Consider the following 12,199-nt stretch of genomic DNA (forward strand, 5'->3'; position numbering starts at 1 on the left):
ATAGAAGTAAACTTCAAGGGTGGCCAGACCCTAGAACTGATTTCCCAAAGACTTTGTGGAGTCTCCATCCTTGGAGATATTAAAAAAAAAAAAAAAAAAAAAAAAATCTAACTCCATGCTGTCCTAGGTTAATCTGCTTTCATTGACCTTGCATGAGCAGGGAGTTTGGACTAGATGATCTCACAAGATCACTTCCAGCTTAGACAATTCTGGGATACTTGCTAGCTGCAATTGATACTGGCTGCTTCTAGATGTTGGTAACATCTGAACTAACACTTAAAAAAGTAGCACCTCCCCCAGTAGGAGGCTGACTGTGTGTCTTGCACTTCTGCACATAGATTATTTAGATTAGGAAAACTGAGGGGCTTTGGAGTCCAGAGAGAAGGGGAAGAAGGTTCTGACTGGAGGAAAGATTCTGAAAGCGAGGGAAGATTCTGGAGATCAAGGAACTGATGGCAACAAGTGCCACAGGAACAGCCTCTGGGACCTTGACTGGTAAGGTTCAGGGCTGGTAGCTGTAAGCAGCTGCACAACACAAACCAGCAAACCTTTCTACCTGACCCATCTGAACCTGCAGCTAGCTCTCTGATGAGAAGTGGAAGTTAAGACCTGTTGAACATAACCTGGGGTGGGGGAAAGTGAATGTCTGAGATATTAAGTAGGATAAAAGCTCTAATCTCCACAGCTCTTAATCTCTTTGCAGCCACAGCACTGGCTATAGTGTTCTGCATGGATGAGAAGTGGCTCATGACTACATATCTCATTCACTACCAGATGGCAAGAAATATCTGTATGGGACCTAGGAAGGTCTCTGGTACCTTGTGGTCACCATTCCAATCTGATACCTCTACTAAAGTAGCAAACAGAGGCCCAGCACTTCCACACTACAGGTAAACACATTTGAGGGTCATTCCCTATGGAGGCAGGGTACCCAATTTTCACCCTCAGAATAATATGTGATTAACATGGAGTTAGCCTCCGCCAGCCTCCCACAAGCAGACTATATATGTCTGGTTGAGAGTCTTCCCTAGAGTTATTTTGCACAGAACAGGAAACAAAACATCTGTCATATTTTTCTGTCATTTCTTATTGTCAAATAGGTCAAATCCACAAACCTTCATTTACTGATTGTATTTCCATTTTGACCTCACTTAAAATGTTCCATTACAAGTGTCTCTCTCCTCTGCAACCCACTTTTCTTCTTTCTTGTAACACCTCCTATATTATGCAGCACACTTGCACACATTTGCTGCTCTACTAATGACATGTCTTGAATGCTCCATTGCCAGCTCCTCAAACACTTCCAAATTTTTCTTCTGTATTTTCTCACTATTATAAAATTGACCACAAAACTATTCCCTTGGAAACAGACCCCTTTTACGCATCATGACAAAAGTAGGTCCAGAAGTAAAGCCCAGCCAAATACAATTGGTATGTTTATGCAGCAGTCAGAAATAACAGATTTTATTTATCAATTAGTATATGACAACTTCAGAATGAAGAGAAAATATCACAGGAACATAGATAGCAGCAGGATCCAATTTCTGTTATCTGCAGATTCTTTTCTGTTCCTCTTAATTACTTGTACTTTGTTCCATATTAGACTATGTTTCCCTTGGAGCAAGAGTCTTTATTTATCTAAGTACTTATGAAACACTTGGACATGCAGATTAGAATCTTCATGTATGCATATAAAACAAATAGCAGATAATGAAAACAATCGTTAACTGGTTCCTGACTAATGGCCCATATTTTTAGTTTAAGATTAATGAATGCTGTAAGGAATTATATAAGCTTCGTAATTAGTTTGTGGGTATTTTTTGTTGCCTTTTTTTTTTTTTTTTTAGGGCAGACTGGCAGATTTAAAATAATTTTATTTTTTAAAGTACTGATTCTTACTATTTCACTCATTATGGACTTTTGCCTCCTGTAAAATCAATTATTAGTCTTTTGGTGTAAAAACTACGCTCAGAAAAAGCTTCTTCAGGATGCATACACACAAGTGTTACAAATGAAGAAAAGGTACTATCTATGATGCTTATATTTTAGGGGCACAAAGTAGTTCTTGCAAACTCAACCCTGCTAGTTGAGTGGTTACTATGGCTACTTCAGGATTGATTTTAAGCATGAGTCCAACCTTATGCTTGAGCTCACACTCATCTCATACAAGTTATTTGGACAGAAGCCCAGACTGTGGCAAGGAACAAATCCTGTTTCCATGGTACCCTGTAGCACAGGTCCAACCATGTGTTTGTCTACACTGAAGAGCAATGGCACAGGAATGGTAGTACTTTCTCAGCCTGTGACATCTCCAAAAATGCCCTCTGTATGACTGAGGTAGTAGCGACAAGCTTGCCTGATCATCTCGCTAGAAGCATGTGCCATTAGGTCCTTCCAAATGACACTCCACAGTACGTATTCCACCAATATCTGGACATCTGTGGGTACAGGTCCCAGAATAAGCCATAATTCCTCCATTCTTGTGCTTGTTGCTTTAGCTAAAAGGCATACTTATTTATCAAAATTGAGTTGCTCAACAGCTGCTTGAGAAGACTTTGTGGAGAAACTACCATAGAAGGATTTCTGGAAAGCGTACAAGATAAAAGCATGAGGGAGTGAAGTATTGAAACATATTTAAATCCAAGGAAAATTTATGAAATACATACATTACCAGTGCTTATCCTGACACTAGTGGCAATTTGGCACAATAGGAATTAGTGTGGGTAGGAGCAAGGAGAAAACCACACTTTTGCTAAAGCCCATTGAAAACTGTAAAACGAGGCTTCAGAGGTCTAAAGGATAATGAAATGTCTGCTGTTGTTTCTTCCTATTACAGGCTTACAAGCCTTCAACCTTCCCTTTGATGCTAAAGGCATGCAGAATGGTTTTGACACACTTAAAATCACAGGTGTATATGTGGAAAACAACCATGAGTAATTTTAATTCTAAGGAGACAAAAAAAAAAAAAAAAAAAGAAAATCCCACCATTAGTGACATGTGGCCTGATAGGAATCATATTGTTCATGACTGGAAGGCACTCAGAAACAGGTGCAGCGAGAAAATAAATACCTCATTTCTTCATTTCACACTAAGATAAAAAAGGCAAATTTCACTTTTATTTGAAAACACTTTTTTTAATAACTTCTGTAGCCATGAAAAGTGTGTTCCTCCCTGCCCTCCCCGCACGATCTCTACCAAGCTTAGCATTTGATTTACATGAGAGAAATCCAAAACGAAAAAAATAACATGCTACCTGAAATACCTCTTTGAACTCTGTAAAGCTACAGGGAGAAATTAATCTCTTTAGCTAATTCAGTAAAACATATCTTCCTAAATGCTAATCTTTCTGTACCTCAATGGTGGAGGTTTGTGGGGTTTTTTGTTTGTTTGTTTTGTTTTTCTTTTTTTCCAGTAATCATTTTCATACCAATGAACTCTTAACACATGGCATACACACACCTAAATATTTAGTTCTTGCTATGATCATGTCTACACAGGTGTTCTTAAAATAAATCTTACAACATTATTAAACTGAAGTGCTAGTTGCCAGGACAAGAATACCAAATATTCATCCTGTGAATGTTGTGAATGAATTAGAGTTAAACCATGCCAGTTTGCTAAATCACCTGCTTCTCCCCAATAGCTAGTTGAAGGAATTTGTAAGAACTGGCTTGACAACTTTGGCACAAAGCAGGAGTAAGAGCACCAAAGAAACCAATAGGAATAGCACCAACAATTAGTTTACAATTTAAATACAATAGTTCCTACAAATGGTTTAAACTCAGCTTCTAGTACCACTGATAAAAGACATCCTTCTTCTTCATTATAACAATCAAATCAATAACTTTTCACAGTGGCTGACTAAACTGATGAAAAAAAGTTATGCTCACCTTTATTTGTCTTCATGTTGAAAAAATACGATGTTTAAAAAAAGAGAGACCCAATTTCAAAGCAAAACAATTTCAAATTGGGTCCATCCTTTTGAAATACCTTGTACTTTAAGCTGCTGCTTGTCTGCCTCCATAATGTTCTCTGCACACAACCAGCCAGATCTGCAGCTGGTAGAAATTAAACCAGCTGCACTGAGGCAAATTGAGCCTTATTGCTCTGCAACAGGTGAGGACCATTACAACCAGGGGAGGTACAGTGACAAATTCTGCTGAGAAGCCTTCTCTGACATCGCATTATGACCAGAAGCAAAAAACCTGTGGAAGCACACTCTCACTCCTATCTTTTGACTCAAAAGACTTCAGTTACTGAAGAACGATTGGATAATAAGTGATGCTTTTGCTTTGTCTGAAGAGGAGTCTTCTGAAATATAAACTTCTGACACTTCACACCTTCTCAAAAATTGAGTTTTACTGCATTCTTAAGACCTTTCTAGAGACTGACATAACAGTATGTATAGTGAAGAAGCATAATATATCGTGAACACACAAAAAAAAGATCATTAACAAGTATAATTCCTGAGTAAGCTTCCTTCTAGGAGTACGTTGAGGCTTTGACTGGTATTTAGTATTACTTAACACATTTTTAAACATCTCAGCACAAACTGTAAATGCAGTCTAAAAATCTTAAAAAACCCACACAGCAACGTTTTCCATAGAGAAGAGACTTGCTGCAGCACGACAGTCAATTTAAATGTCTGTCTATATTTTTTTTTCCCTCTTTCATTAAGTGGTAATTCAGCTCTTCATCTTTTCCGATTTTCTTTACTCACTTTCAAGCAATTACTGTTGGGGGCTCTGATGTTAATGAGTTATACACAGCATATTTAGAAATGAAACACGCTTTTAGAGTATGAAGTTAAGTTAATGGAAGCATCAACCTGAATAGATGCAAAAGCCAGACATCTTTGATATCAGTGCTTGATTGATTTTATAAGTCAGGTGTTCACATGAATAAGTAACCCTTACTTAACTCAAGGAGCATTTTGACAAGAAATTTGCACTGATGAGCTATAAAGGCAGCCTTTTATAAGACTCTGCTTTGCATTGTCCCTCATATTTTTGATCTTGTTTGCTTTCATTCCTAAGCAATTTAAATCCTTAACATCATAGCATATATACATATTACCATAAAAGCTTTCATACAGCCACTTATAAAATCTTTAAATACTAAGAAACATGAAACTACTGATGTGAAAACTGTGACCTTACTTCTGAAAATATTATACTTTATCTATGAAGGATTCTTTATTGTCTTCACTTAATCATTACCATGAAAAACAATTAGTAAGTGTTGATCAACACTTTTCCAGTGAGTTTATCAGTTTACATTTAAAGTAATCTCATTTTAAATACTCTTCTGTCCATTCTTTATTTAAATTGACTAAAACATTATAAAATACTATTTTAATAATAAAAATCAAGAGTTATTTTAAGTAACATAACACATGAAATCTTGATCTATTTTACTAAACGTATAAGCTATCAGACTTTTAACCACATCAAAACTAAGCTAACCAGATTTTACAATTTACCCTCTTGGTTTTGAGCTTCATTTCCTTCTTCTGATTAAGCTAAATCCCTAATAGGAAATTTACTCTGTCCCCAGTGGATATTTATCTACTCTTCACATGGAAGAGACACAAATAAGGATGTGCTTTGGGTGTACAGCTACAAAGACTAAATATGAACATAAAAAAAAGCCAAAATTGTATTTTATTACAAATTCTTTTCTCATACTGTAAGCAGGAAAAATTCTAGTCTTCACTGAAAATGCCTGTGAAGTTCTTCTCCCCGACTTGCTTCTCAGGTCCTTTAAAGGAAACAACATTATCCAAAAAACCCGACATAATCACATGTATGTTCCAGAGTTATTAGTCAAGATTAGAAAATTTGTGGAAGGAGAAAACAAGTGAGATATATATTTGTTAACTACAAGGGTATATAAATACCAGAACTTACCCATGAAAATTGTAGATTTTCTACCCCTTGAAGTCTTTAATCAAAATTATCTCTAAAAAGAAACTACAACAAACAAACAAAAATACAAAAAGCAGGGAGCCAAAGAGGCAACTAGTATAAGGCTACATAAATTCAGCTTATATTATTTTACTGAAAGACTTTAACGCCTTGAAGACTCCACTAGTTTTCCAAGCAATCAGTGGCAACATTTCACTAGGGGTGTGTTAGATAAGAATCAGCTGATGAAAAGGTAAAGTTTGTGCTAATGTGCAGGTGGCTCACATTAATAGAAGAATCCCTCTGGTTTGCAAATCTGTTAATCTATCACAACGTGTGTTATCAAGACAATCTTCTGTGCAGCCATCAGGTGTCACTCTATGTAATCAAACACAAGAAATGAAAAACAAATATCTGTCTTCCAGCTTTCGGCTTTACATTGTTGTGTTTTAAAAAATATTTTAAGGAATTCCCTCAAGCCCAGTTCTTGTGAAGCAAAAATGAAGATTTTTATATAATACCAAGAATTCTTGAATTCAGCCTGACTTCTTGCAATGGTGGGTTACACAAGCCAAGATTAGTTCATTGCCAAAGGCAGGGAAGGGAGGCTGACTTTCTAGATTATGGCTTTGCCTTCAATCTTATATATTTTATTTTATCTTATGTGATATAGTAAATCAGGTATCAGAGTACTTCAAAGTAGAAGAGAAACACCACAGCCATAACATGAAGTCCTAGACTACAATATGCTTTTTCCAATTATTCACATTTGTTCAAAAACCTGTGGAAATAAACCTGCCAGCCGGACTTCATTGCTTGACTAGGTGTCACTAATCTACAGTGCTCCAAGGTTATGCTAAATCTGATTCTATCTTTTTCCTCACAACCAATATTAACATTGATTTATGTACTCTAAGCAATTCAATCCTAACTTCAGTTAAATGTATAACTGTGGTGTAATCCCACGCTTCACAGAACCAAATTTGTGACCATGCAACTGCAGCTGTAAAACACGTAAAGGAACTGGGTAAGGCAAAAGGAAAACCAGCATTTCATCTAATTCAATGGCAGATCATCCAAGATTTTGTAAATAAACACCTAAGATTTTGGCTCTGTCTGTCACTGTATCAAAAGAGTGAAAAATGGTTTTAAGCTCCCATGCCATCTAAATCCATCCAAGCTCCCTCTCACAAAACACAGAGAAATTCATCTGCAAGATGCAAGTTGAAAATACTTCTAGTTTGGTAATAATGCTAATTATCTCACTGGATTATAATACTCAATTCCAAGGTGTTTCTTTCTCTGTTTATGCATCAACCAATAAATCCTACCCCAGAGTTTAAAATAGGCAGTGTTCCTGTGGTGGCCCTAGTATGGAAACCAGCACAGACAACAGCCTAGCTGTTCTGCTTTTATAATAGTCCAGGTTCAAAAAAAGCGTGGTTACTGGCAGTCATTATCAAGTTTCTACCTGGTAACAGCCCCATTACACCTCTGTCCTTCCTCCAGTGCAATATCAGATGATTAATAATCTGGAAGGCTTTCCTTGGCAGAAGACAAATATCCATTAAGGGGCAAATTTTTAGAGCCCAGGCATACAGAAGTCTGAATTCATATATATCCTCTGATGCAGGAAAGTCTACACAATATCTGTTCAGTGACCTCAACATGGGAGAACAAAAGGATATCTGAGCATTACAAAGAGAGGTTGCTTCTCCATCTGCACTGCCTAGCAGCAGCACCTGATGCAGTCTCCAGAGCAGCAACATTGCCACAGTTCAGCACTACAAACTAGGGTGAGATGCTGGCACATCTGAGTCTAGTGGAGCTCTGACTTCAGCAAGGCCAGAATTCAGCCCAGGTTCTTGTTGCCTCAAGAGAAATGAAAGTGTGCTCACAGATATGAAGTACAGACATTTGTACTATCACAAGCTGTAGTTTGTGTTTTTATTTTGAAGGCAGAGTCTTGTGGAAACCTATTGGATGCTCATGCATTATTAATTTTCTTCAGCTATAAAAATATAAAATGGAATGTACAATAACATGTTGTTTATTGCTTATGCCTGTGTGATGCTCAGAAACTCGGATCTCCTGCCAGACACTTAAAAGCAGAACTGTTCCACTTCATGCTGATGACACTGCTCCATCAAACAGCACTAATCAAATTGCCCAGGGCCTTCCAAACAAACTGTTAAGCTGCATCATCAAAAAATAGTCAAATGGTACTGCCCATCTAAGTCTTATACTGACAGCATGAATTGGAAAGTCTCCAAATATATTATAAAAATATGATAGGTTCTGCAGATTTGCTTCTGAAATTCCAGCCATGTTACATCACTGTCCTTAAATGAACGGCAACTGATACCTATCACAATATTTAGAGGTTTATAAAGAAAAATGTTCCACTTTAAAGGTAGCAATGTGTTAGCATCAGATTTTAACATGCTTGATGACAAAGATTCCTGTTTATCTAGGAAAGCTGCGAATACCGGTCTGCTGGTTACTCTAAACATTTCACAGCAATTAAAAAATTTACTTCATTCCAAAGAACAAATGTATTCTGGTCTTCTCAGTTCTGTACCACAGAAATACTAGGTTTTGTGCTAACAGAAGATCATCTTTGTGCTGTTAAGTTTTCTTTTTTTTTTTTTTTTTTGTTTTCTTTTCAGCAGCATTTCAGTCAATAACTCTGATGTAGAGGAGTAGAATTGCCCTTATGCACCTGTTTCTTTCATTGATGAAAAAGGGTGGGCTTTTTTTTTTTTTTCTTCTTTTCCTAGTTAGTGGCTCATCTCCTTCTTGGTAGCTGTCTTACCTATGTCTTCTGCTTTGCCTCCCAGCTCTAGCAGTGTTATCAAGAAGATTAAGAAGGAGCAGCTGGTAAGATGATGGCACTGGAGGAAGGCAGTTTTCAGAGTGGAGAAAGGCTCCGGCTTCACAAGCTGTACTCCAGGAACCTGGGAAGCATTTAAACACAGGGGAGATGTCATACATGCTGTCTTCTCAAGGATCTCTGATCACCTTGAACAATAGGAGAAGATTAAGAACTTTTATGTAATATAGATTTCCCATTTGGAGTGTGTTGCGAGGTTTTGTGAGGATGACATTCTTCTTATTTCATGCAATGTGAGTACCCACTTGTTAGCAGATCCTCTGAGATACACTTTTAGCCAAGTCTACATGAGCAAATAGTGTTGTACATTAGAAACAGATCTGTGGAACAAAACAGCTGATGCTAAACATCTGACATCGACACTATATGAATTTCAGAGGGGGTTACTTGGACTAGGTTTGGTCTGTCCTGTTCTGAACACGTGATGGGAGTGCATGAGGTGCACATCATAGAGCATAGCGTCCACTTTAGTTCCATCTGAAAGAACGAGCTACTACAAAATGCAAATAAAAACATGGTAAGTGGGGATCATTGAGTGATTCACTGCAAAAACATGCTCCAGATCTGAACAAAAATGCTAGTGTATTTGTACCCTTTGAAAGCCTCTTCATGCCTCCCAAACTCTGTAAGCACTCAAAAGTGAAATAGATGTCTTACAAAATGAAACAAATGTATTCTGTCTTTCAGATCTGCCAGGTGAGAGTTGCTGGCACACACATTGCCAGAGAGAACTTCCCAAGCCTGAACTTACTTGGCCCTGTTTAAACATTCAGTTCAGAGTTTTGTTTGAATGTGGTCAGTAAACCAAATAAACATATCAATATTTTGATAGCAGAGTGTTTCATATGCTGTAAAATACTTGCAAGTACACCCAGATTTATCACCATTTTAACTCTATTTTCCTAGGTGAAGGTGATGAATGCAAAATAAAAAACAGCAGCAGGTCTAGCTAGATCCAGGCATACCCAGTTGGGCATGTGTTGTGGATGCTTTTGCAGGTAGCTTTGCCAATGCACCTTGATCTCTGTTTGCAAAACTTCAGTTCTTCTAGGTGTGGACATGTCTGACCAGAGGCTGCCATCTAATCTACTGTGTCATGGTGTGGATACATGAGGAGTGCTGAGAATCATGTTCTGGTGACAGACAGTGATGCATGGATCATCAGTTTTAACACACACAAATTATTATTTTTTTTAAATTTTTTTTTCTTCTTTATTTTTTTTTAAATTTCAGCATGGTGGTAAGAGATGCAGTTATTAAAAAGACATGAGTAGCAAAATGATAGTCCATCAATAGTTATGTGCCTTCTGAGTCATGAAATGTTGCACCTGGGCTAAGCTCTGATTTGGAAATTCCCCTAAAATCTCTTTAGTAACTCAGAGATTTTTAATGAAGCATACGCGATAATTATCTTTGCTATGCTTACTGACAGTTTATTCTTTTTCTTAAATAAACTATGCCTTTAGACAGCCTTTTATTTGAAAACAAGAACATCAAGCTCAGAATACTAAACTGTTAAGATGAAAACTTGATTTTTTCTTTAGTACAAATATATCATCAGTTCAGCAGAATCATTGGGAAGTGGTGAAGAAAAAAATAATAATGAATTGAAATATATTTAAGAACATGGCTTATTCTGGATAGACTCTACAGGTCTCTTCCAGATTTGTTTTGAGTGTATCTACAAGTGTCATGTGTTTTCTAAGTACAGGTTGGCATGACCAGACTTCTACAGAAAGTAATGAGGTTCCAAAAGTTTTAAGTGCCCAGCAAAACAGGGGCTACTATTAGTGTCTGCAAATGTTCTTTATCTCTGTCTTTAGATATGAAACATGAAATAAAACAAGAAACACAGTCAGCATTCCCATTGTGGCAGAGAGATCATGATTTCCCATTTGAATGAAATTTGGCCCAACACTTTGAAAACTGAAACTGTTTCTTCATCTCACTTGATAGACTTGGGCCAAGGCTAAATAAGAATGTCCCACAGTACTGTTATGTGAAGCTCCTCAGTTTCCCGCATACATATATTGTCTTACAGACTAGAAGAGAAAATCAGGCACTGGCCTTACATGTTTCTCTGAACAGCCATAGTTCAGCAATACTACAGAACTGCTCTATTGTCCCAGACTTAAGTATATATGGTGCAAGTTTACTTTCATAGTGATTATTTTTCCACATTCCTCAGCCTTCCTTAAAGAGAAATCACAGCCATGCGGCAACTGTACCACTATACGATGTGATTTAGTTGATATTAAGAAAGTCAAATAATCAGACAAAAATGCACCAACAAAATCCAAAACAGTCTCAAATGTGTTTGCTACCTGTACGTGTTACTTAGTAAATACTTATATACAGATATGCGTGTATGTGAGGACAAATATGTAAACAACTAGGAAGTAGAGAAAAAGTTGAATTTGCAACTGATATAATTCTCAGCAAATAATTAAACATCCAGTTTAATAGCATAAGTAACAATATGTAACAAGCATTTCAGAACATTCAAATAAAAAAATCCAAAAAAGTCCCCTATATTCTTAGTGACAATTCTCTTATGACAACATTACAGGCAAAGGTTGTAATTAATGCAAAAATAAAGCAGACAATCTATTAACATAATCTGAATAAAATCCTTCCACAGTTAAACGCAGACACTAAGTACTAGTATAATACTTTATTAATTAACAAAGTATTTATCCACTGGGAAATAAGGATAAAAGACTGTACACTTTGTCAGACTGCAGAAAAATGTGTTAGCTCTTCATAAGAAATGCATAAAACTCAAACAAAAGAATGATTATCTCTTTAAACCAATTACATTTAATCTCAGAAGAAAGAATGAATAAAATTGTTCCTTCATGTTAGTGTGATACACCACCAAAATTAGGGAGATCAGTCCTGTATAGTTTTCATTGCTAGTATCGAGCTATTCTCTTGAACTGTTAGAAGTATTAGTATACCACATGGAATTTTAAGTTATAGGATTTTTTTAAGAGGAGAAATAGATCTGTAAATGTATTACTTTAAGTGGAGCTGTTTTCTAGGCAAATGAAAGATAGGGCGCTTTCTAGTTTTTTGTAAAACTAATCCAAAAGATTATGGCCTTGTACAAAAACTAACAAAGATTTATTTGTAAAAGACATTAATATTTTCTGTCAGGAGTTCTAGTTTTGATTCTTCACTCTTTCAGACCATTTGTGGACTCATGTTTCAGCTAGACTGCATCTCCACTAATGTAATGAAACATCACAGCATTGCATTGTAAAACACAAAATCTGCTCACAGTACAAATATTTCAGGGCATAACTTCATCACCAATTTATGAACTTTAAAGTGTAAAAATAATTTTAATGTGGAGATCATTCCATCATGAATGCATACTGTAAGAAGACTTGCTGTT

Source organism: Patagioenas fasciata, chromosome 2 (genome assembly GCF_037038585.1).
Source record: "Patagioenas fasciata isolate bPatFas1 chromosome 2, bPatFas1.hap1, whole genome shotgun sequence".
NCBI lineage: Eukaryota > Metazoa > Chordata > Aves > Columbiformes > Columbidae > Patagioenas > Patagioenas fasciata.